The sequence below is a fragment of the Dermacentor albipictus genome, chromosome 3 (genome assembly GCF_038994185.2).
Source record: "Dermacentor albipictus isolate Rhodes 1998 colony chromosome 3, USDA_Dalb.pri_finalv2, whole genome shotgun sequence".
In the NCBI taxonomy this organism is placed as follows: domain Eukaryota; kingdom Metazoa; phylum Arthropoda; class Arachnida; order Ixodida; family Ixodidae; genus Dermacentor; species Dermacentor albipictus.
The window spans coordinates 110,011,983-110,037,514 of NC_091823.1; the positions used below are offsets into that span (position 1 = coordinate 110,011,983).

The 25,532-nt window shown below is 43.8% G+C and overlaps 1 protein-coding gene and 2 non-coding genes across 3 annotated transcripts in view; all 3 read right to left on the minus strand.

The window, feature by feature from the left end:
- LOC139057741 (uncharacterized) overlaps positions 1-25,532 on the minus strand; it is a 77,637-nt gene that overhangs the window by 33,011 nt on the left and 19,094 nt on the right. The window lies entirely within an intron of this gene.
- TRNAL-AAG (transfer RNA leucine (anticodon AAG)) lies at positions 10,744-10,825 on the minus strand. Its single transcript has one exon. It is a non-coding gene; the product is annotated as a tRNA-Leu (tRNA).
- On the minus strand, positions 17,810-17,891 carry TRNAL-UAG (transfer RNA leucine (anticodon UAG)). The gene has a single exon. It is a non-coding gene; the product is annotated as a tRNA-Leu (tRNA).

The window sequence follows — 25,532 nt, forward strand, 5'->3', positions numbered from 1 at the left end:
CTTAGGCGCATTTTTACAGAACGGAATCGGTGCAGTGCAGCAGTCGCAGCTTATACGAACACGCGTCAAGTATAGCGGAGAGTGTATAGAAGTACTAAGCTCGCATAGCGAAGCTTTTAGATAGACTCAGATTCAGCGAAATATTTGCACCGGATGTAGTAAAGCGTTTTGCAAAGTCTAAACGAGAATTAGGGTGGTTTCTGAAAGAGTGCCGAATACCTCGAGTATGAAGAAGGAGTTCGCTGCCTACAGCGAAACGTCTATCTGCACCTCTGGTATTATAACGAAAGAGTTACACCAAATAGATGGAGAATTTCACAGTGCGGTACCAGCGCAGCGTACGGAAGCGTGCGTTGGGAGTTAGCAGATAGTATAGAAGTGTTTTCAGTTCGATTATAATAGTTCACATTAAAGATACTGCGGCTATACTGAAGTGCTTGCATCATATACAGTGAAACGTCCGCAAGGACTGAAGTAGATTCCGGTTATTTGGACGCCTAAAATTTCCGAAGGATGTGAGAGCTCCTTGATACGGTTTCACTGTCAATGATGCACGAGTTGCTTGTATTTGCGCACACCTGGGAAGGTTCTTTAGTGTAACCTCGTACAAACAACGTCTGTAATCAAGGAAATATGCAGCGAGGGTGCTAAAATCGGATGTCACAATGGAACTTCCAACAGAAGTTACAATAAAAACTGACGAACAATCCAGTTAGAAAAATCACCGAATAAATATGCAAAGTGCAATTAATTCAAAAACAAATTGATACAGAATAATAATACGAGCATTATGCAAACTACATAGAGAAAATGTACTCCACGCAATGCAGTAGTGAGAAACAGAAAATAGCATTAACTTGGCATGCAGAATAAATGCATAGTCATGTTACAATTTCCAGCGGTAATTCAGCAAGGAATTCCTTGCGATGTCGAGATTTTGAGTATATGTGAGACAATGAGAAGTTGTATGCCACTGCGTAGAAGACGGCAACGATATTCGCACACCAAAACTTTTTTTTTTGATAAAAAACTGAGCTTTAATTTTATAACCACTCTTTGTGACTGGAACTTATCAGCGAAACATGCATTTCCTTTCTCCGAAGAATCACTGCACCGGCAAACCTGCATATCTCACGCAGATGTGATACAGCAATCTGGATTTCGGCTGCTAATTGCTGCTTCTCGGTGAGACGAGTGGTCTCTAACCATTTTCCTTAATATTGCCATTTCCTTACGAATTAAAGGGCATTCCTTCGATGAGGCATCGTGAGTGCCGCTGCAGTTTGTGCACTTCAGCACACTGGCTTCGCACGTGTTAGTGGTGTGGGGCCCAGTGCAGCGAGAACAGACGGTAGTGTTCTTGCACACACTACTCACATGCCCAAACTTCATGCACTTCCAGCACTGCAGCGGTTTTGGTATGAAGGGGCGAACTGCGTGTCGGAAGTGGCCCACTTTTACATGCGAAGGTAGGGATTCGCCTTTAAATATGATTTTGACACACCGTGACGTGCCGAGACGAAACCCGTTTGTGATGATGGCATTTTCCGTAGCTGGCTTGATTAAGATTGACAGATCGGAGTCGACAATGGTCTCATCAACATCGTAAATTACGCCACTACTGATGTGTTTGCCCAGCGGAATATGAGGGCGGACTTTCATCCCGTCAAGTTCCGTGACATTGCGCAAAGAATCCAGCGCAGCCGCGTGTTCTACGTCAATCGCTAGGACGTTCTTGCGGGTATTCTGTAGGGTAGCCAACCGGGCTCAGTCCTGGTTAACCTCCCTACCTTTCCTTTATCATTTGCTCTCTCTCTCTCGGCTGCTAAAGTACATGCTCTACACAGCGTATAAGCTAATAGTATGTAACGGTCAAAATGGCCTTGTGTAATTTTGAATGTCGCAGTATGTGAAATGAATACGGGGAGGAAGTCCAATTAAGTGTAGAATCTAGCAAAGTGGACAATTGGTCGAGTTGGGTAACGTTCATTTTTGAAACAGCGCAAAATGGACGAAAGACAGAGGGGAAAGCTTACAGGGCAGGCGCTTACTGATAACCAGGGGCGTAGCCAGGGGGGGGGGCTTATGGGGCTTCAGCCCCCCCCGAAATTTTTTCGTGCTGTCCATGCACCGCCGACCAAAGTGACTTCCGGCGCCGGAAATCAATCTGTATTTTGTCTAGAATGTCTTTTTGACGCTCGAAAAGACATTTAACCGCGAAGATTGCAAACTCGGGCTGGATTTCGTGGCAACGCCCGTACACCGGAAGTCACATAACGCCAAGCAGTCCCATCCAAGCACAAAGTTTTGAGGGCGCTTTGATGGTGAGCGGGCTCGCCGCGGCATCTCACTGAGGCCACAAAATCTGTGGAGCGCATGGATATCAATTGCGAAACTTTATGGGTATAAATCTCATAAGCTCTTGATGTGAAAGGTGCATTGACATTTCCAAAGTTGTGCTTTAGATATTCAATTGCGGAACTTTGTGGGTTTAATGTTGTTATAAACATTTGACGCCAAATGTCTATTGACTTTTCTAAAGTCTTACATCGTAACATACAACGAGACAAGCCAAATCAACACACTAGCAGACGAGTTGACAAACAGGCAGCGAGGTCCAATGAGACGAAGCGTTGGGGTGGTTCATTTGTGCCGTCATGTCACATAAAAAAATATAAACATTTTTTTTACCTACGCCAGAACATCCATGTCAAGACACTCAAGCCAGCCAAAGTAAATACGTTCTTATTTATTTTTTCTACTTTGACTTTTATTCGCGAGGACACATTGAGCCGCTTCGATTTTTTTTTTGTTCTCGCTACCCTAACCGCGGGCTGCCAGAGCCAACCAGAGCGCATACGTTTTTCTCGTATGGCCCCGACCACCGTGCGGTACACTTTGGTGCGCGTTCGGTTTGCTCTGGCCGAATGGATTTTCACCGGACAGAGCTTTGGACGTTTTCTGGCTAGCAGACGAGAAAAAAAAAGACAATGGTCTCTCGCCGCCATCAGTGTGGGGACTCGAAGGATTGCACCGCATTCCTTGAGCGGAACCTTTCCGGAAAGTCTTGTTTCGCCGCTGTAGGATACTTAGCATTATGCGTATGGTTCTCAGTGGACCAAGCGTCTCATGTTTTCTTCGGTATTCTTTCCGTAGCCCCATTAGGTGCCCGAAGTAGGCATTAGATTCTGGCCAAGATACTTTCCTATGCATTTCTTTTTCCTTTCGGTGCCTCCGCCTCACAGCAAAAAAATACATTGTTGCGGCGCAGCGAATTGTCGCATGGTGAAAGTTCGATTTTGATACTTCTTTTGCGGAAAGTAATGGGCGACGGGACGCTTCAGTTACCGGATACGTTTATTATATTATTGCGAAAGCAATTATATGGACACTCCAGGCGCATTCCTGCCATTGCCCTCATGTTTCGTATAAAGTCCAAGGGTGATAACATCGTGACCACGCGCTGCATGCTGTATGTGCGAGTGAAAGCATAGGAGGGGAGGTGGAATGGGTGAGCCGACGATGGTGGCTCAGTCTTGTGTGCGCAAAGGAGAAAAGCGGGGAGCAAGCGCGCCGCCTTCCGTCGCGCGCAATACATCGGGGGTAGTGGATGGAATGGGGGCGGAATCTAGGATTCTGTGAATCTATGATTGTGCAACATGTTTATTTGCCTTGTTTGGCGCATTATATACAGTTACTTCTTTATTACAGTATTATATACGCATTGTACAGCTATTACAGTTATACAGTTATTAGACGCATTATATACAGTTAACGTATACAGTTACATACACAGACTCATTGGAGACTTATACGTATACTTAAATATCTTGTTGCGAGGTTTTGTGTATACATGCAGTGAACTTTGTTTCCAGTGACACTTTTTTGTCCTTTATCACGCAGTATTTTCGCATTTGCATATCCCATTGTATCTTTGCATTTCTAATGTACGAGGGCGAGTCAAATGAAAGTGAGCCTACCCTAACCGCGCAATAATGGTTCGGTTCATTATCTGCGAGGCATGCGCGTAGGAGAACGGCATGTCTCATTTACAAAAGTGACACGCAGGTGTGAAGATAAATGTTCTTTAATGCTCTCATACACTGGGTTGAATATGGTTGCGTCACATAATGGACACTTCAAAAGTTGAACAACTCGGTGTCGCGAAGTTTTTGACAGCTGAAGGTGTTTCCAAAACAGAAACTAATCACCATATGACTGCCGTGTACGTTGAACACTGCATTTCATTGACCACTGTGAATCGTTGGAGCAAACGGTTCAAAGGACGTTGCAAAGACATTCCAAGACCGGGCCAAAACCATCGTGCAATCACCCCTCACACAATTTCAAAGGTTCATGAGCTGCTGAAACAAAAACGGAGGATAAGCATCGATGAACTGGCAGACCGTCTGAACATCAGTCACGGTTCGGTTCACGCCATAATTCATGAGCTTCTCGGCTATCGGCTCTTTGGCGCGCAATGGAGCCCCACGATTTTTATCCATCGCGAGAAGACGAAGAAGTTTCGCGCTGCCTTGACTCATCTGATCGGGTATCGCAATGAGCATGGCGACTTCTTGTTTGCAACTGTGATCGGGGACGAACCTTGGTGCCACTACTACGAGCCTGAAACACGACGGCAAAGCTTACAGCGGAAACATTCGAATTTACCACCCCCAAAGAACGTAAAGGCCATCATTTCCGCTGGAAAGGTGTTGTTGACTTTTTTTTTTTCGATCGACAGGGTCCATTACTGATAGAATTTGCTAAATCTTGAGAGGCTATCAATTGTTTCCGATATTGTGAAACGCCAGAATGGCAGCGTGTCGCAATCAAGAACGAACAACGTGGAAAATTGACGAATGGGGTCATCTTGCTCCACGACAATGCCTGTCCCCACGTCGCTTATGTGGTTAATACAAAACTGGCAAAGTTCAAGTGGGAAACGCTGCAACATCCGCCATACAGCTCAGACCTGTCACCTTGCGACTTCTACATTTTGGGGTAACAGAAAAAACAGCTCAAGGGAACCAGATACAGACTTTTTGAAGCAGCAACCCAAGGAGTTTTATAAGACGGAAATCACGCAACTCGTTAGTCAATAGGACAAATGTCTAAATTCTCATGAAGACTACTTTTAAATAAAGTACCCCGTTGTTGGCTCATTCATTTGACTTGCCCTCATATATCTTGCAGAACTCCTGCTTTTTATACGTGCTCTCTGTCGCGACTATAACTTGGGTGCAATTACTCACGATACACGACAAGGGACAGCTACTCCTGCGTAATACAATGGAACAAACTACAGCGTCATTGAGATTTTTCACTGGCCATTGCATATATACAAGAACGTAAGCACGGTTCTTGAATGACAAAATTTCATTAAGATATTTCTCCTCAACTTGTACAGTTCATTGCCTTTTAATTTTTCATATCAGTGGCATGCACTGCTTTCCTGGTTTCGAACTGATATAGTTCTAAAGTTCGTGTGATATTTTCTTTACTTAATAAATAGACAAAAAACATGGAAGCATTGACGTCAGTTATGTTGGGCACAATTTCTGGCACATACGAGTATAATATTTTATGAAAAAAATAGATATTTTACTTGTATTTACGGAGCGTAGCTTTCAAGAATTCGTTTGCAGCATCTTTGGCAATGACAATGCAGTTATTATTCATGTATTTGATCCCTCGATAAATTGTTTAAGAGAAAGCTTTAGCTCGGGCCCAATCCGACGCGGCCTATTCAAATACTTGTAAAACGCAGAAACGCTTTTCTGAGATAATCCTGCTAATCGCTATTATTGAAATTGGTTGCATTTGAGAGAGAAAGTTAAATCCTAGTGTCTGTTGGAAACAGAACTTCGATTTAGGGCCTGAATTTTGTTTAAAATATTTTGGAAAATTCGAAAGTTTGAAAAAATAGAAGCACGGCGTTTACAAACTAATAGCTATGCATGAAGAACAGATATTGTGGTTCTGTAAACGGCATTTATTATAACAGTCAAAGCGGACAAGTTTGCTGTGTCAATTTGTATCTTACGTTAATTGGTTACGTTGTGTACAAGGGTTCTGCAAAAGCCGTATTTCCACAATACTAAATTTTTTTGAGATTCATGTGTAACATATTTATTTTGTCCGCTGTAGATGTACTATTAGATGCAATTCACAGAATTGTGATATCATTTTTCATTGTTGAGTCACGGAGTTTTAAACTTGATAGTTTCGTTTGCCGAAAATGTTCAATTTTGGCCAATTTTTAATAAATAATTGACCTCCTAAATGAAAAATTCGAAGCCAGTAGTCACTAGAAATAAACTTTTTCTTTTAAATGCCACAAACTTCCTCAAATTTGCTGAAGTGGTTGCAGGGGAAAACGTGCAGCTACATATATATATATATATATATATATATATATATATATATATATATATATATATATATATATATATATATATATTGGGCCAGTGGCGTAGCCCCCCCCGAACAAAATTTCTGGCTACGCCACTGCTGATAACTGACATTTTCATTCTGAAAACTAAAAAAAGGCAAAAAAAGCTCATGAATACAAAAAGGCCAGCTCGAGCGCTCATGCACTAGACGAATGGGACCTCCTAGCAAATTTATGTCGCAGTAAAAGAATAAACAGAAAAAACCTCGCATGCAATTATCGGGCACTTTTCTAATTTAGAACGCTTCCACGATTTCAAGTGCCCCCTGACTCTCACGTCACAGATGTGCGCTCAAAATAACGGCAGCAGTCGTACGACCAACAATGGACAGGCTGGTTATTTTTTCTTCTTTTTTTTAAAGTTTGCTAGGCTGTGGCAGCTGCTCGTCGAGACAACACCCCGTCTGCCCAATGTTAGCGGTGAAAAGCTCCCAAGCCATAAGTGGTAGACAGGAAAATAGCATCGATCTTCAGGAAACGATACGCAGCCAGAAAAGAAAACTGAAGTCGGGGTTTTTGCGATACGGGGTTTAATCAGAACACCCACCTTCTAAGAACAATATGAATACAAATGGGCGACATTCAATAAAGAACACTCTCCGAGATATTCTTGTTGTAGGCATCATTCATACATCGCAAGCAGAAGCGAGCTCAATTACATTTGCTAGTAATGTACCATAATAATAAAGCTTGTTCATGGAAACTCACAAGGAAGCTAAAAATAGCTGCATGGGAAAACATCCTTCACCTATGCGGTTCATAAGGCAAAAAAAAAAGAACAGCGGTAGTAATTGCAGCAAACAACATATGTGGTTAGTAGAAGATAGGTTGCTTTATCTTGTAATGTTGATATTCAAAAACACATAACAATATTATCAGCCCATAATTCGCTCTATATTGTGCAGCTGGTTCACATTTTCTGCCTGTCCATGTCCTTATCTTGCGACTAAAGTAAACTTTGTTTCTAACTTCCCAACGTCTCTCCGCGCCATAAAGCCGATGTTTTCCTACTTGTATTTTCATTACGTTATTTAATTTAATAAACATAATTGGAACACTAACAAGGAAAGATAATCAAACGAGCCTAGTTTCTCTCTTCTTTGTCTCTAATCTTTCCCTTTTCAAGATTTGAATTAGCGCCGCTATTCCTAAGCAGCGTGATTGTTAAACAGCATGTTTTTTTTTATTCCTCTCTTTAGTAAATGTTATTGTAGAACTTAATGTCAATACTATATTTATTTGCAACCTTGCTATTCTTACTGTTAGTATTGCTGCTCTTTCCCCATTTTCCTCTATTGTTCTACCGCCCATTTCTTGGAAGATTAATGCCCTGTTGTGAGTGTGGGCCAGTGTCAAGGACCATCATCATAGTCGTCGTTGTCGTCATCATATACATCATTACCATTCTTTTATATGTTCTGTTTGCCTTACCAAAATTAACGCTCGCCAACTGACTTTGATTTCCACCCCACTGCACTTTTTTTTTTCTCATAAGTTGCACCACGTGGCACCTCGCTCTTCCACTACAACGCGAACCGATCTTCTGTTGTCTCGCGTCAGCAATGATAAAGCATATATGTGTCTCCCAAACGAAGATATTCAACCGTGTGTCTTCATTCGTAGTGCGCACACAAAAGTATCGCAGTCATGATACCACCGACACCCTCCCCCGTTCCAGTATCTACCAATTTAATTTACGAATTGATCGAGTAATTTATTTACTAACAAATCAGCAAAGCATTCACGCAGTATCCTTGGGACTAAGTTTTTGTCTCGACCAAAATGAAGAAAAAAAATAATTAAATCTGTGGCTGAGCCTCTCTAATCTGTACAGTGGATTACGAGTGGCAACGTAGTGGAGAGCTCTGAATTTGGTTTCGCCACCTCGGGTTCTTTAACTATATGATGTAACAGAAACAGTATGACGCAAAAAACAAAAGAAAGCCGATTCAAGGTAGGCCGTGCCGTGAAACCATGATATAGGAGGAAAGTATTTTCACAGGACAGATACATGAAAGCAGACAGATAACATGAGCCAGCTAGTACTGTCATAGGTATGCTACAGTTCCCACAGTGTTGTCAAGAGGTTTAACCTAGAGAACAATTCATGCATGCAATACTGTTACGTTTTTCCCTAGCAGTTCTAGTCGTTCGTGTTCCATTGAAATTAATGCGATCGGCTTCCACAAACAGCGCCCGTCATAGTTCCGGCATATGGCTGCTTAACGAATGCATCAAAGGATCGCATAGCACGTGAAAGGGAACCGAAAGCTTGAATTACTGGAGGGATCATTATAAAAAAAAAGACGATTATGCCAGTTCGAACAACTACGTGTCACTCAAGGTAAGAAACAGTGTCATAAACGGAATCAAAGAAGAAAAAAAAAATAAATTGAACAATGGCAGTGAAGGGATCTGAATCTACACCCCCGAAAAGTATAGTGCCTTATATTAGCGCCTTCTAGGCCAGATGGAAACCAGAAAAGTTTGGGCATGTTGGTAATTCATAGCTATATATTTTCGGTATTTATAGTACCTTGAGCCTTTCCACTTCTCTAAATTCCAGTGCTTGTTCTGTCGCTTGTTCTTACTGCACTAAGTAATCTGTACAATGCCTTAGACCCCTCGGCCATGCCAGCTTCCTTCTTTTTTTTCTTTATTGCCTGTTTTTCACATACACATCTACGCTGAAACGCACACATAATCAAAACATGAGTTCAGAGAAGAAGCACGCAAGAACCTGCAGATAACGCATACGGGCTGTCGTATTCATATTAAAATTCTTTAAGAAGGATCCTAACCTTGACAACCGCGTTTCGGAGCGCATTCTTCCCCTCTTTGCATCTCCGAGTAGGCATTTGTGCTTCCTCGGAAGTACCTCCACGTCGGTATAGCGTCTGGATCGCAGTTAAAGCCAGCCACTCGTGAGCGCCATAAGCGCGAAGCCGACCGGGATTGTTAAATTAAAAGGTACCCCATCCCCATTTTCTATTGCTATAGATATCTCATGTCATGGACATCTAACGAGAAATCCTCAACATGCAAACCTTCCCAACAATGTAAAAAACACTACGTTTACGGTTGTTTGCAGATTTACCATAGTGTTCCCCAAGGTGCTAAAAAGCGAATTTCTTTTAGAAATGGATTCATTGAAAGTGTTTCTGTCTGAACTTTGAAGAAAAAGATTATTTGACTTCTCGTGAAACTTGCACACTCTTTACCCTTTTAAATATATTCTGGCCTTGAGTTCTATTTCATAGGGACCTATTAGAGGCACAAGAAATTAACTGTGGAGCACGCCCCTATACAAGCTTTTCGTTTGAACATTTTTCAAAGATTCTATTGAAAAATGGTGCCTGCAGTAATGTTTGTAGCATCAACAAAGTCGGGAAGGGCTTTGCCCATTTTCACCTGACACGTAGTGGGCAAAAAATGATCTCTAACGTCACGAAAGAATATAAACCTGTTTACCAGTTGCACGCACCAGATTATCCTCATCCTTTACACGCCTGAAATAGCTCGTATGGCTACGTCATTCCCAACTCGAGGCCCCCACAAAAGCAGCAAACAAGTGGTGACATTTAAAAAAATACTTAGCCGAGAACAGTATAGCACTTGCAACACATACCACACTTTACTTCTAAAAAAAGAAATTACACAGTGCTGCTCTGGCGAATACAGAAAGACTTACCTTCAATTTTCCAATCCTTTTGCGCATCTCTTTTACATTTACTGATCATTCTCTTTAAAGAATTCTAGTGGGACACTTAGATATTTTGCCAGAGTAGCTTCCCATTTGTTTTTGGCAAAAAATATCTGGAGTCGACGGCCATTATCTGTGTGAAAATCTTCAGCACTTTCCCCGATTAACAGGACTTCCGGACATTTCACTGAATTGTTTGGCAACAATAACTGCTTCAATGACGTTTCCTTTGTTGACACAGAAAAGACCTACATCGTCTGCACACGCCAAGAGTTTTTATGATTGCAGTCCAAACTGCTGGGTAATGCTTTCTCGAAAGTACATTCGAGCGGTGTCCACAAAGAAGCGTTCTGCACAATTTCGACGTGCGCCTGCTGGAAGAATGCATCAAAGGACTGAATAACCGTGGAGCCGACATGAGAACTTGAGTTACAGGAGGGAAATCGGCGCTACAAAATCAGCGTAAAAGGCACAAAAACAAGTAAATACGACTGTACGACTCCTGAATATTACGTCCCATTCAAGGTTAGGAATCACCGCTGCAAATGTTGTCAGTGGACAAAAAAATAAGTTGAAAGAAAACTTATGGCAGCGGTGGGATTCGAACCCACGCCCCCGAAGAGACTGGTGCCTTAAACCAGCGCCTTAGACCGCTCGGCCACGCTACCGACAGTTTCGTGCTTCTGCCAGATTTCTAATCATCCGCTATCTCTACGCGCCTGACTCTTGCTCCATTTTCTTTTCTGCTATCGAACCATGCCCTACGACACGCAGCGTTACGGCGCCTTTCGGCTGGAGAAAACACGGGGCAATTGTAACGCACCAAACAGCACACTAGCGGCATGCTGCACTGTGCACAATCCCACATTTAGAGTTAAAGTTACTTAATTTGCATAAGTGATGAACAGCTACATACAAGGGTAATGTTGCACTGTAGATAATCTTACGTTTAGAAATGAAATTAACGCGTCGCGTCCAGGAAAGAAAATTATATTCTCGTTTTAAGACGAGACAACGTTTATTTTTTATTCAAATAATACGCAGCCGTATGCACGGGCAAAGTGTCGCGTCGTCCGCGACCATTTGCAAGCTTATCACAGACTGCAATTCAATGAGCATTCTTTCCCTTCCAATCCCATTCATTTGTTCCAAATTTTTCAATACGCGGGCGAATGAGTGCATGCTGAATTATTTTTTTTTGTTTCATTCGTTATCTTAAGTTCGGCGCTTCCTGAAGCGAAAAAGCGGGTGAGAAATGGTAGCTCTGCTTTCGTCCTCGAGCAATCCCGGTAGCCAAGTGTTGTTATTACATACAATGGATATGGGTATTCTTTGCATAATGCTGTTGTTGAACGGATTCAGAAGTGATAAAGTTAATGGCATTATGCTGTGGAGGCTATCGAACGTCTTACTTCAGAGAGGCATTCTTTGTTTGACTTTTTAAAGACTTATTTTAAACCTGTCCCCAATCGAACCTAAAGACATGGCAAAAGTGCTACACGTGCGCGTAGTCAAACATTTTTTCATCCGCAGTCGAAGAGTTATAGGTAAATATTGAAAAGTACTCCAGGCTATCTAATACTTCTAAAGCAAATAAAGCCTCAAGCTATGCAAGAAGATATCACAAGAAAAAGCCGTACAAGAGACTGACAATGCGCTAGCCCACCATAATATAATTGTCATTTATTGCTCTGGCCATTTAAATTTTTTCTTTACCCGTTATTCGAAACCGGTAAGTGCGAGCGGTTATAACAGAGACTACGGTTAGATTATAATATACGTGGATTACGGTTATAACGGAGACAGTAAAATTTTACGCCTGATGTTCAGATAACATTTCGCACTTTACTATGCATTTGGACAGGCCGTTAATAAAACAGACAAATTTCGCAGGCCCAGTAGCCATGTCGGAATCTCTCTGAAATAAAGTTTCCATGCAGTGGTTTCTCAGATGTAATACAACTAAGTGCGATGCGTACAATCCTGTGTAACATCGACTTAGCGATGCCACGAGCTTTAAGGCAATGTGTGATGCTTGTCGAGGGATGACCGGTGATGAGGTCTGCATGCACGGAGAAGCGCAACCGGTAAGTAAATATATTTAAAGATTGCATATACCGTTCTCGATGACTGACCAGTAATGGGCCCATTACATACCCCATGAGTCAAGAACGGGTAGTCCGAATACAAGACCTCTAAAGAATTATGAAAACGCAGCTGAATATCCCGCGCTACATTCCATTAGGAAGTGTGCGTGCCTTACAGGTACCTATCGGCCTATATAATATACACGTGTTTTACGTCTAATTTCGTGCTCTATTGCGCAGAACAAAGCTGCGCTCACTGGTACAACAACGTTCGCGAACATTTCCTCGTGTATCAGGCGTCACGTTGCCCGATGAGTGGACTTAATATGCACAGGATGTATGAATCCCATTGCTTCGTCCAATTCCGTGCCCCCATCGCATGGTTACAGATTTATCCATGTTAAATGTGCATCGCCGCCACACCCAAACGAAAGTGAGATCCGATATATATATATATATATATATATATATATATATATATATATATATATATATATATATATATATATATGCGTCGAGTAATCCCGGTTATGTATATATACGAGTCGTTTTAATCATCCACGAAGCACCGAAGGACGCGAAACCAGGCATCGCATGCACAGGAAGCTTCACTTCAATAAGGCGCCGTACGAGTTTAGCACAGCTTGCAGCTGTGAAGACACCTGCACACAGCGATCGCGACTCGCATAGCGTGCGGACGTTTGTGCATGACATCCCACATGTGTGCAGTGCATCACCAAGAGAGTGGGAACGCCGCTAAAAAACATTCCGCATAGTTATACCGTCGTTATTCCTGCGTGCAAGCATATGACATTTGAATGTGTCCGCCTGAAGCTCAATAAAAAAAAATACCGAAGCGTTTTAATGCCACCGTCTTGGGCTGTGAACGTTGCCGGTTTCTGTATGTAACAGCGAAACGAACGCTGTTACAGCCGATTCGTGCGCTTGAATATAGTTTGCCTGTATGCGTTCGGTGTTTCATGACCATGTTATTTGGCTGTCGCTGTGCACAAAACTGAGATATCACATGTGTAACAGCGCAAGATGTCGGCACCCATGAATCGCAAAATAATACCGTCTGTAGATCCCTATGCTACGGATTCTTCCACGAAGGAAGAATGAAAAATCAAAACGCATTATTTTGTTCCTCGTTTCCTCATTCCGGTTTCCTATCACATTCCACACAAAACACGTATTGCAAGCAATCCTTAGCAAGATTCCGGACCAAAAACATCTTTTCATTTCTATATGGGCAACAGGAACATTCATTCATTCATTCATTCATTCATTCATTCATTCATTCATTCATTCATTCATTCAGTTAATTCATTTGATTCATTCAGTTCATTCATTGACATGCGCACACGTCGATTCCAGTGATGAGCGACCATTGCAAAGCGTCTTTGTTTACGTCATCGCTATACGCTTTCTTTGCACCAGTGACGGCACGGAAGAGCGGGGCCGAAAGTGAGACGGGTATGAAAGCTTGGGGCTCTGAGCAATTTCTCTAGATTGCGTAGTGGAGCTACTCGTAATTCGCAGTGCGTAGAAATATAATTATATTTCTTCGCCGCGACATCGTAAGTAGAAGCCATTACCGATATGAAACCACTGCCTCCAAGAGCAAGCCGCCACCCCCGAAGATTTCCAATTAACCCTGTTTTATGTCAGCCGAACCAATCCCACACCTCTGCAAGTGTACTAATCCCATTGCTTTGTCCAATTCCGTGCCCCCATCGAATGGCTAAAGATTTATCCGTGTTAAATGTGCATCGCCGCCACACCCGAACGAAAGTGGGATCCGAACTATCATGACACCTGTGATAACTGCCCCTAGTTTATCAACTCATTTAGGCCACGCGCCGACATTCCCAAGCCTGATAAGATTACGGCCCGCCGCTCTCGCATCGCAGTGGACAGCGTTCGCAGACAGTTCGCCTTGGTCTCATAAAATTATAGTATACGCCTACCCAACTCGTCTGCAGCGAGTTGGGAGTGTGTCTGTACTGTGCCGTACTTTATATTTGGCTCTTGTGAGCTGCCTGTCAGTCCATGTGTGCTATACAATTAACCATGCGATGTTGTTGTGGGGTGCGATCTTGTAACGTTGCTGAAAGCAAACCATTCACTTACACTCGCGCGATTAATCAAAATTGTGTATTCGCCGACGAAAACACGATCCCGACCAAGCCAATGCGAGAATAAGGGACCGGTTCGCTTTCCGAACCGTTGCAAGGGGCGCTCTTAAGGTACTCCAATCTGTTCCTACTCTATTTCTGCCACTAGCCCGTAACGATTGGTCAAAAACGTTTCCGGCCACCCTCACTTCGCCTGTCTGTCTCGCGACGTCACTGAAACAACGAGAACAGCTTATTTGATATGACGCGTACAGACTGATTATGTATGAATTTGGCCAAAATAATAAAAAAAGAATTTCCTATTCTACACTTTTCTCTCCATTAACTCTTCACTATTGGTCCAAAACCTTTCCGGCTTAGCCCACGTCACAAAAGCGCGAAAACTCATCACGTCAAAGGGACATGTACACACTAAAGATGCATTATATGCCGAACAAAACTGACTTCTTTCTTCAGGACAGCCGGAGACTGCCCCGTTACTAAAGTTATAAACGACTGTTGTCCTCCAATTGCTGTGGCACTGACCTTTGAAGTTGCTGGGGATAATGGCGTTCTCGGCGAACAATAATGCGTTTTAGGTGGCAGCATAACGTTGTCAAGCCCGTTACGTACGTATACGACTTCGCTCTGCCAATTCTTCATCAATGAGGATCCGTGCTAGAACTATTTTTAACCTTCCGTTGCACGACCTCGCAAATTTTGGACCAGCCGCCGCAAGCTAAGTAAGGGGAAGTGGACCAATCGAAGACGCGGGCACTGTCCTCCTTTTCCGGTTAATATTTTCACTGTGCTAGCTAAGACCCACCCATACCCTCTCTACTGTGTGCTCATCGCTTCTTTTCAGCCGCATAATTTAAAAAAAATATGTCAAGGTAGGCAAGGCTATTCGCTTTCAAGGCAAACAAAAGTGGCCTCCTGTAAGCGAGGAGAGCGTCTGACTAGGCTGTTCAAACAACGCTGCAGGTCCCAATCCCGTGCTTGCGTCGGCGGTTACGTAAATCTGACGTCAGGAGATTACAGTAAAACCAGAAAGGAATAGTTCAACGTTATACGACCCAAGGTCACATCCATGGACACTGAAAATTTGCCATTTTTGAATTTCGCCATTCTGAAAAACTGTAATTGGCCGACATTGTCGCTTTCATGCGCATAGCGAGGATGTTTTTCCGGAGGGGGGGGGGGAGGAGTGAGTGCTAACGGGCTCGGCTAAGTTTCCCACGCTTGGTGCATAATAATACAACTGTTAACTTGAGCAGGCCTTTGGTCTGCCTGAAGGCGTGTACCATCCTGCACTTGTCTCTTGCGGGCGTTCGAAGAATATGCCGCTTTGTTCATAGCTGACGCGCCACGCATAAAAGGGAGCGGGACGCCGGCCGGAAAATTTTGGGGGAAGTCCTGAAGCCCAGCAGCACACACCCCCCCCCCCCCCACACACACCCTGGCTACGCCACTGGCTGCTATACGGGCCTCTCTTATCGACTTTAAACGGCGCTGTTGCAGAATATGTCAATGTGGCAAAATGTGTCCAGATAGAGTAGCCCCACCGGAGAGTTACACAATGTTTGTTTCCCCGCCATGCAGTTCTCACGGCTGAATAAGAAAAAAAGTTTGAAGAACAAAGTCACACTTTAACATAGGGGAAGGATTGTTGCTTATTAACAAATGTGTCAATTAGTACTCAATAAGGAGAACATTAACTGAGCGTTAAAAAAGGTGACTCGCATTCCGGCCCTGCGAAAGTACACGTCCAGCGAAGCTGTTGCAAGATCCCCACTACAACTGCTGAGGATGGTATGCAATGCTCAAAGCTGATCCAGCTCAAAGCAAGCATCCGAACCCCCAATAAAGGTGGTTCAGATGCTTGTTTTGAGCTCGGTCTTTGTTAAAACATATGCTGTTCTATGTGTTATATGCGTGATTTCAATGAGTGTATGCACTGTTCGCTTCCCTTTGCTGAGTGCTTGTAGCCTCTGCACTACGAGGGAAATGAGCGATTCCATTTTTGCTTGTTGAGGGGGGGTACGAGTCATTGCTGATGATGATAACCTCAGCTCACCGAGGGACACGAAAAATGCCGAGCACCGAGAGGCTAACAGCTTCGCTGTAATTGCTGCAAAAAAAACGATACCATTGAATGCTTTTAGCAGTTTCAGTTTTACACCGCTTTCATTTACGATTCCACTTATCCTCCACTGATCTCTCCTACCTCGCGAGAAATTATGGGGTTTTATGGGGTTAATTATGGGGTTTTACGTGCCCAAACCACTTTCTGATTATGAGGCACGCCGTAGTGGGGGACTCCGGAAATTTCGACCACCTGGGGTTCTTTAACGTGCACCTAAATCTAAGTACACGGGTGTTTTCGCATTTCGCCCCCATCGAAATGCGGCCGCCGTGGCCGGGATTCGATCCCGCGACCGCGTGCTCAGCAGCCTAACACCATAGCCACTGAGCAACCACGGCGGGTAAATGAGGACGTCCTTCGCACGAGACGCTGTAACTGCTGAAGGACATGTTCACCGCTTCAAAGGAAACGTGAACGCTAGGGCATCGAAAGATAAACGACGACGCAGTCGCACATCCTGTAGCGAACGCCGATAATGCGAAGACCTGATTCTCATGAAGCAAAACCACTCTTCGCTTTTACTGTGGTTCCCGTTACAGGCACAAAAAGCAAAAAAAAAATGGAAGTTTGCCTTGTCGTATAGATCTCACGGTATAAAAAACTGCATGGTCGAACTGTACGTTCAAAAACACATATACTACAATTGCTTTCAACTTAGGGAAGAGCAAGATAGAACGTAACAAATATTTCGGCAGTTGGCTCTGGCACACAAAACTCCAGATTTCCTTTTTTCTTCTTTTTAGCAGGACGTAATTTTACATTATCGGTGCTTGCACATATGCGACGACCTGACGAAATTCACTCCCCGCCATCGCAAATATAAAATAAAAAAAATTGAATATTATACAATTTTTAGGTATTATTCTCTGTCATGTGCACTCACCAAAACCAAAAAAGAAAAGAATTCTGATTTGAAGTAAAAAATATTTACTTATTTAATTTGTAAAGTATCGTCAGAGAATTTTCAGAGAGAAAATTGATGCCAATATCCAGACCCACCTGGCATCGTACGGAAGACAAGCGTGCATTCCCGTGTCACGCGCAACCCGTTTATCACAGCTGATATCACGTTATGCAGCAAGAGATTAGCGGGCATTGGTAGCGAAACCAAATAATATAGGCACAAACGCTACAGCAGGTCCCTTTTCACCCACCCTCATGCGAAAGATTAATTGCACTATGGAGAGAGAAAAAAGTTTAAAAAAAAGTACAACTGCTACGCGACCTGGCAAAATGCCCTTGAAGTTTCCTGGGTGACGCACGTTTCTCGGGAAGAAAAAAAAAATGGAAGCAAAAAGTTTGTGGCAGCGGTGGGATTCGAACCCACGCCCCCGAAGAGACTGGTGCCTAAAACCAGCGCCTTAGACCACTCGGCCACGCTACCTTTTTTTTTTTTTTTTTTTTTTTCTTTATTGCCGGTCGTTGGCCCGGATAAAAATTACACATTCACAAATAATCAAAAGGCACACTCACAATATGTTGAAAACAACCGCAGAACTTGTGCGGCTGCGCTTGTGCTAAAATTCCCTTATCGCCAATAATAATTCCACTCGTGGCAACCACTCTGGGATGCACTCCAGCAACTTTTGTTCCTCTACAAAGTTCCGTATGCTTTCTTTGAAATACTGGCGAGCCGCTCTTGCATCGAGATCGGCATGCCTTACCGCAATTCTACATTTCCAAATGCTATGCAGGGCCAAAAGCATGATCACATCGAATGGGGTACCATCATCACTTTCTATTGGCAAGTAGCGAATCCCATACGCATCTAGGGGGAAATCCTTTTTGATTGTGCGCTGGAGCACATCCCAGAGGAAAACGGCATCCCAACAATGCAGAAAAACATGTTCAATTGTCTCCTCCTGCCTGCAAATTGTACAATGAGTGCCCCAAGGAACAAAGAAACCTCTTTCAGCCAGCCATGGTTTGACAGTCAGCGTTCCGGAGTGCAATTCGAAAAAGAACGTCTTAGCGCCTGACGGTACTAGCATCGCCTTCACGCGCTTCAGAACATTGTGCCCATGGCTAGCTCTGTAGAGAGACCGATATAAAGGCACGGGAAGAACAACATCACACAGGTCCCTGTACAGTTTTTTCCGGTTAACGTCACTCAAATATTGAAGAGAAAAACGCGCTGACAAAAACCTGCATGAAACCACAACTTCACGTAGAAAACCATAAACACCCCCTGGCAAACTGCCCGTTGAGACAACCATTTCGGGCAAGTGCCTGCCCAGGCGAAGTTGGCAGACAGTGTATAAAAACGGGTTTTTTGCGTCCCTGAAGAAAAAAAAACGATTGACAACCTGTCTCAAAAACAAATGTGACAATCCAAGTCCTCCATTTCGAACTCGAAGAAACAAATTGGTACGACTTGATCTCTCCCAAGACGATGCCCACACAAACACTGCGAACACCCGGTGAATTTTTTGGATGTTTACCCTTGAGCAATGCAAGACTTGGAGGATGTACCAAAGTTTGCTCACTAAAAATATGTTGCAAATTGTGGCTCTGGAAAACATAGACCAATTCCAGCCATTCCATTTGTTTACTGTGTCCCGGAGCTTATCCACTTCACTCCTCCAGTACGACTCACTGTCTTTGTAGCACTGAAGGGGAACACCCAAGTATTTCACCGGAGTCGTAACGAAACTCATGTTGGCAAAAGTGTCTGGGGTCGCCCGCCAATCCCCGTGCCAGAATCCCAGGCACTTACCCCAGTTTACCGCGCTGCCGCTCACAGCACAAAAACTTTTAACACATTTGACAGCCTGTGTTATACTGTCCAAATCAGTGCAGAACACAGCAATATCGTCTGCATAAGCCAACAGGCGGACTTCAACCTCGTGCAGTTTAAACCCGCGGACACAGTCATTCTCCATGACACTCAAACAAAACGACTCTATATACAAGCAAAACAACAGCGGCGAGAGAGGGCAGCCCTGACGCACAGACCGCTTAACTTGGATTCGCGCTCCCAACATCTTGTTGACAATGAGCCGCGTCGAGCAGTCCCGGTACGCCATGGCAACCCCCTCTCTAATTATTCTACCCAAATTCACATAATCTAGAATGCACAAAAGTATGTCATGAGGCACCCGGTCAAACGCTTTCTCGAGATCAATTTGGAGCATTGCCACATGTGCACCCATGGCATCGCAACATTCGAGGATACTGCGTGCTACGTGTATGTTTGAGAAGATAGTTCGACCTTTAATGCCACACGTTTGATGCGGCCCCACAAGCTTCGCAATGACAGTCTGCAACCTCTTTGCTAAGATTTTCATCATTATCTTATAGTCTCCGTTAGTGAGACAAATTGGGCGGTAAGAAGTTACCCTTCGCAATGCAACGGGATCTTCTGACTTGGGTATAAGAATAGTGTGGGAAGATGAGAAGGACGGGGGTAGTACTTTGAGCTGGAATGCTTCGTTATAAACATCCGCTAAGGCTGGTGAGATCGCACCTTTGAAATATTTATAAAAGGCTGAGGTTAGACCATCAGGGCCAGGGGACTTTCCTGGATGCATACTTTCAATAGCACTTTTCACTTCCTCTTCCGAAATTGGTTCCTCCAATGTTTCTTTCGTACTTTCATCTAGCCTTGGCATCAACGACAAAAAGTCCTTTTTAAAACGATCAATGTCGACTGCGCAGTAAGTGAATAAACCACTATAGTGCTCGAAAAAAGCACGCTCGATATCTTCTGCTGCGTCGCTAACTTTTCCGCAATATTCGATTTCCGCTATCTGATTGCGGCGCGCATGCCACTTTTCTGAGCCTAACGCTCTTTTCGACGGTACTTCTCCCATTATCAGCCTTTCAGCCCTTGCCCGCACCACAGCACCGCGGTATCTCTCGATATCGAACTGTTCTATTTTATGTTTCAGTGCGCGAATATCGTCCATGAACATGCCGGGCATCCTACATTCCTCACTGATCAATTTTTCTAAATTCCTGCGCATCTGTTTTTCTTCTGCTCCCTTTTCTCTGCATATAGCGCTCGCACGCTCTAAAGCCTTGATTTTAACCACCTGCTTGAAGTTCTCCCATTTTTCACCAGATGTCGTGTTATCATCAGCATTCATTTCTTCAACTTGCTTCGTTACATCCGCTGTAAACATTTCGTCGCTTAGTAATTTCGAATTAAATTTCCATAGTTGCCACTCAAAGCCCTTTTTCTTTTCTTTCGTGCTTGCTACTAAAAAGCTGACCAAACAGTGATCACTGAATGAAAGTGCGCTCACGTGGTACTCCTTACAAAGGGGTATCAAATCAAGGCTCACATACACTCTGTCAAGACGGGCGTGGCTGGCTGCCTGAAAGTGGGTGTACTGCGTAGTCCTCCCACCACCGAGACACTCAGCCACGTCTTCCAAACCATCGTCCCTTATCATATCGCTTAGGGCAATGGTGCTTGCATCCTTGTACGGTCGGGCGCTAGTTTTATCACGGGCTGAAAGAACACAGTTAAAATCACCGGCAATAATGAGGAGCCTATTACACAGGGTATACTGTTTTAGCTGATCGAAAAATCTGCGTCTTTCCTCAGCGACAGTCGGCGCGTACAAACAAATAACACGCCATTCCAATGACGATAATAAAAAATCGCAGACAATAAGCCGACCTGACGGGCATGACGTCACAGCTTCTACTTTTGCTCCAAGGCTATGTCGGATGAACAAAGCGCACCCGGAAGAAGTTCCCACAGCATGGCTCACTATAACACAGTATCGAGCTAAGAATTGACGCACCATGCCCCCGGTTTCGTCGTCGCCCTCAACTTTTGTCTCCTGTACAGCTAGAATGTCCAGGTCATATTCGGTAACTAGTCTATAGAGTTGACTTTGCTTCCTCCTTGAGGCAAGCCCACGTACGTTTAAAGTGGCCACACGAAATGACCTATCGATAGACATCATTGCGAGGCGGTGAGAACCCGGGGGCATGACGCTCACCTCACTACTGCGCTTTTTTTCTGGGTGCCTTGACACGGTGCAGACCTCAGGGAGGCAAAGGCGGCGTTTCCGCCGTCTTGCGCTCCGTCGAAGTGTTCGGCCGAAGCCGATGGGAAAGACGCCGCACGGGAGTCGTTTTCGCAGGCGGCTCATCCGTTGCGAGGGCGCTGGGCCCCTTCTCCTTTTCGCCTGCTTCGTGGGGCCGCTTTGCGGTCGCACTGGCACTGTCGCTATCGATGCCTGTCATCGGCACTGCCTCGGGAGTAGACTCTACAGCTCCGCTGGAAAAAGTGTGGCCGGTACTACTTGGAGCAGCTTTCCTACTCCGGTCCTCCACGGCTTCATGCAGAAGCCCGGCGTCGGGCTTCCCTGGAGCTTCAAGGAGGACGTCCTGTGGAGTGTTCGGGGTACCCTCTTGAGTAGTCAGGTTTTGGCACACTCCTGCTGTTTCTTCGGAGTCTGCCTCATCCATAAGGTGGTCCAATGCATCGTTTGCCTGGACTGGTCCGGTCACGCTGGCGTACGTCTTTGGGCAATCCGCGTCCTCATGGCCGAAACGGCGACAACGACTGCAGCGAGGTACTTTGCAGTCCCGACGTATGTGCCCGGTGCTCTTGCAGCGCAGACAGAGCGGAGCGCGGCCTGGAACAACGACGAGAGTCAGCTCTCCGGCTATCTTGAGCTGGTGGGGAATGTCGTCGACTTTGACGTCGCCATGCAATTGCAGTCCAACTGAGCGAGTCGTCGAGCCCTTTTCAGTGACGCCTTGCACACGCCACTTCTCCCGCGTCACCTCCAGCACTTTCCCGTAGGGTGTCAGGGCCACACGAATGTCTTCGTCGGTCACGCCGTGCAGCAACCAGTGTAGCTTTAAGCGTACCTCTCGGTTGTTTGGATCGATGAGCAAACATGGGCGATCTTTTACCTTCACGTTGACAGCGGTGAGCAGTTTCTGAGCGGCGTCAGCACTCGTCATTGTTACAGCCCACACGTGGTTCATCTGATACGCCCCCAACGCCAAAACGTCGGGGAGGAAACGTCTGCGAAGCAACATATGTTGTTTTTTCTCTTTCCGAGGTCGCAGCTTCGCGAATAAAAACGCCGTATCGTAGGGCGCGAAATTTGTAAGGAGTTCCTGTTGGAGCGGTCGTAATCGGGAGGCATAATTGATTACGTGATTCTGCGAGTGATCTGGAAGAATAATTTAATTATAGTTTATTTATTTGTTTGGGCGCTGCAGAGAACTTAATCTCGAAAACAACGATAGCACTAAATTGTAATAATAATCAAGCGTTTTGATCGATTCCTTTCTTTCAGTCAGTTTTGTTCAATCGTGCAATAACTAGTGCTTCATTCTCTCTTGTGCGAAAATTTATCTAGAAATCTAACCATATAGTTTGTTGTTTAAATTGCAAATTGCTCCTGACAGCTTCTAATAATTATTTTCTAATATACGTGTCGTATTGAAGCTATTTTTGGTGATGCAATGGTACTAGTTGTATACATGTGTAACTATATGTGATAAGAAGTGCTATTTCTGTAATACCCTCATATGAAAGCCCTTCAGGTATTCCTGAAGAAATAAAATTTTAAAAAAAAAACAACCACTGGTCCAGTACGCAGTTCGGTAAGGAACATCTTGACGCTTCGTGAACGGAAGGTAATGCGCATCTTAATGTGGGTCATCTACTCAATAATAATGAAATTAACTGCAAATTATAACATGTAAAGTATCTGCCGTGTGCGGGAAAATGTATTTGGCCTTTTTCAGGCGCAAAGAAAGTTGTATTTCTAATGTTATCGTCGTCTACGGCTGCCACCCAGTATAAATTAGTATGCAGTGTCATTTAGCATGCAGTCGGATTGTCACGGTAAACTATGATAATGCACCCATTTGCTCTACGGTAGTTTTCTGTTTATGGGATGCAAAAGAATAATAACATGGCAACAGTTCATAATGCTAGGCAAACTATACTGTATGTTGTTTTTAATTAGCGTCTCTGCCCAAATTGGTAGGCGGAGCGGGTGACGTTGCACTTATTGAATTTAGAGCTACAAACCAAGCGTTTTTGAAAAAGTGTTTGATTAAAACTTAACTTGAAAAGCGGGGTGTTCTTGTCACAATATTAAAATGTAACATGTGAGAACAGGTGCTAGTTTGAAAATTAGTCCCAGGTAGACGCTTATGAATTCCCCTCAATTCATTAATTTCGTCACACCCGCCATGGTTGCTCAGTCGCTATGGTGTTGGGCTGCTGAGCACGAGGTCGCGGGATCGAATCCTGGCCACGGCGGCTGCATTTCGATGGGGGCGAAATGCGAAAACACCCGTGTACTTAGATTTAGGTGCACATTAAAGAGCCCCAGGTGGTCGAAATTTCCTGAGTCCTCCACTACGGCGTGCCTCATAATCAGAAAGTGGTTTTGGCACGCAAAACCCCATAATTTAATTTTTTAAATTTCGTCAGATAGAATAAGCGGATAAATTAAATGTTATTGTTAAGATGTTTCTAGCTACAAATATTTCATGTTGTATCTCATGTAAATATAGTGAATTTCTTTTTGTAATCTAACTCACGCAGAAAAATTGTGCTACCTGTCAAAGGTGACTTTAGCAGCTTCAGTTAAAATACCTCTATAGGCCATTCAACCCATGCAGAAGCAATATAGTAACAAATTAATAGCTACTTACTGTGCATATATCAAAACTAACACCGCATTCACGTAAGTATAGTGGACAAAATTCTGAGCGTGGGTAATGACAGCCATACAAGACTGAATTATGAAACCCAGTAGTATACTTCTAAGCATTACAGTACTTAGTAAACTTCACAGAACAGCCAATATTGCGTTGCACAACTTTGTTTTTTTACACTGTGCGTTTTATCATAGAATTGATTATTTGAAAACTGCTCTGTATTAACATGTATATGATATTATATCTACTGTTGCCTAAACTTTGCCTCTTGATTTTTATAGTTTTCCATAATTGCTTCTACAATATTCTTTTCAATGTTCGTCACTTTTTTCTATTCTTACATCAGGTATTTATGTACCCTTCGACGAAGACATCAAAAGCGGGCAAAATGATGCATCAGACACCTCTCTGAAGTATACCAATAATCTGTGAAAGAAACTTTTGCACAGCCCTGGTGAACTTTGCAGCGATTTCACGCATGGTGTAAATTTGTGTTTACCATTTGTCCTCTTTAATCGCTTTTTTTCACAGTTTGCAGTACTGTGACATCTGCTATTAGTGCAGAATTATAAATTTCTAACTCTTGTGTTTCAGCACTTTTTTGGAATTCCCCGTGTTTGGCAATTTCCGTAAAAAATTAGAGACCATCGAGCAATGTTCTGCATGCTTCCTACTGTCGGTGGAATTATGGACTTCAGCATTTTCTAATATACAAATCATTTCATTCAAATAGGTCGTCCGGTTGTCATATGAAAGCGCTTTCTATGTTTCACATGTACTTGAATAGGAAAAACTGAGTTATTCTTGAGGAAAGGCTTCCTCTTAAGCTCTTCTTTACCATGTCAAAGTGCTTAGATGCGATTATTTATCTAATCTGCAAGCGCTTACAAGTAGAAATGAGTATGCACGCATACGACATTGCGTGCATACATATCGGCTTAGGTGGCGACAATACTCTCGAGCCATTAATGTTCTGTATACCTTGCCTGTGCCCCTGACATGAGTTGTCACAACCTCGAATAAACTGCGACATTGGGCGATTTGCCCTGCGTGAGATTTGAAACGGCCAGGCGATTGCACGCAAAATGTTGGGTTCCTAGTAGCACCGCGCTTTAAGTGACCTTCTTCAGTTATTGAATGAATCAAAGGAAGTGGTGCCGCCTCGTAGAAGCGCCGGCTTTTCCTCTGCATTGGAGTGCGATAAAAAAAATCACTTGGCAGCGACCAAAGCCACATCGATACGTTGCTTACTGGCTCGTTTGATTGTTGGTTTGTTTGTTTGGTTGACTGATTGTTTGTTTTGACTGTACATTCATTCGTTGTATTTACCTGGGCATCACGGCTAAGCTCCGCCCGTGGGGAGCGAAAGAGC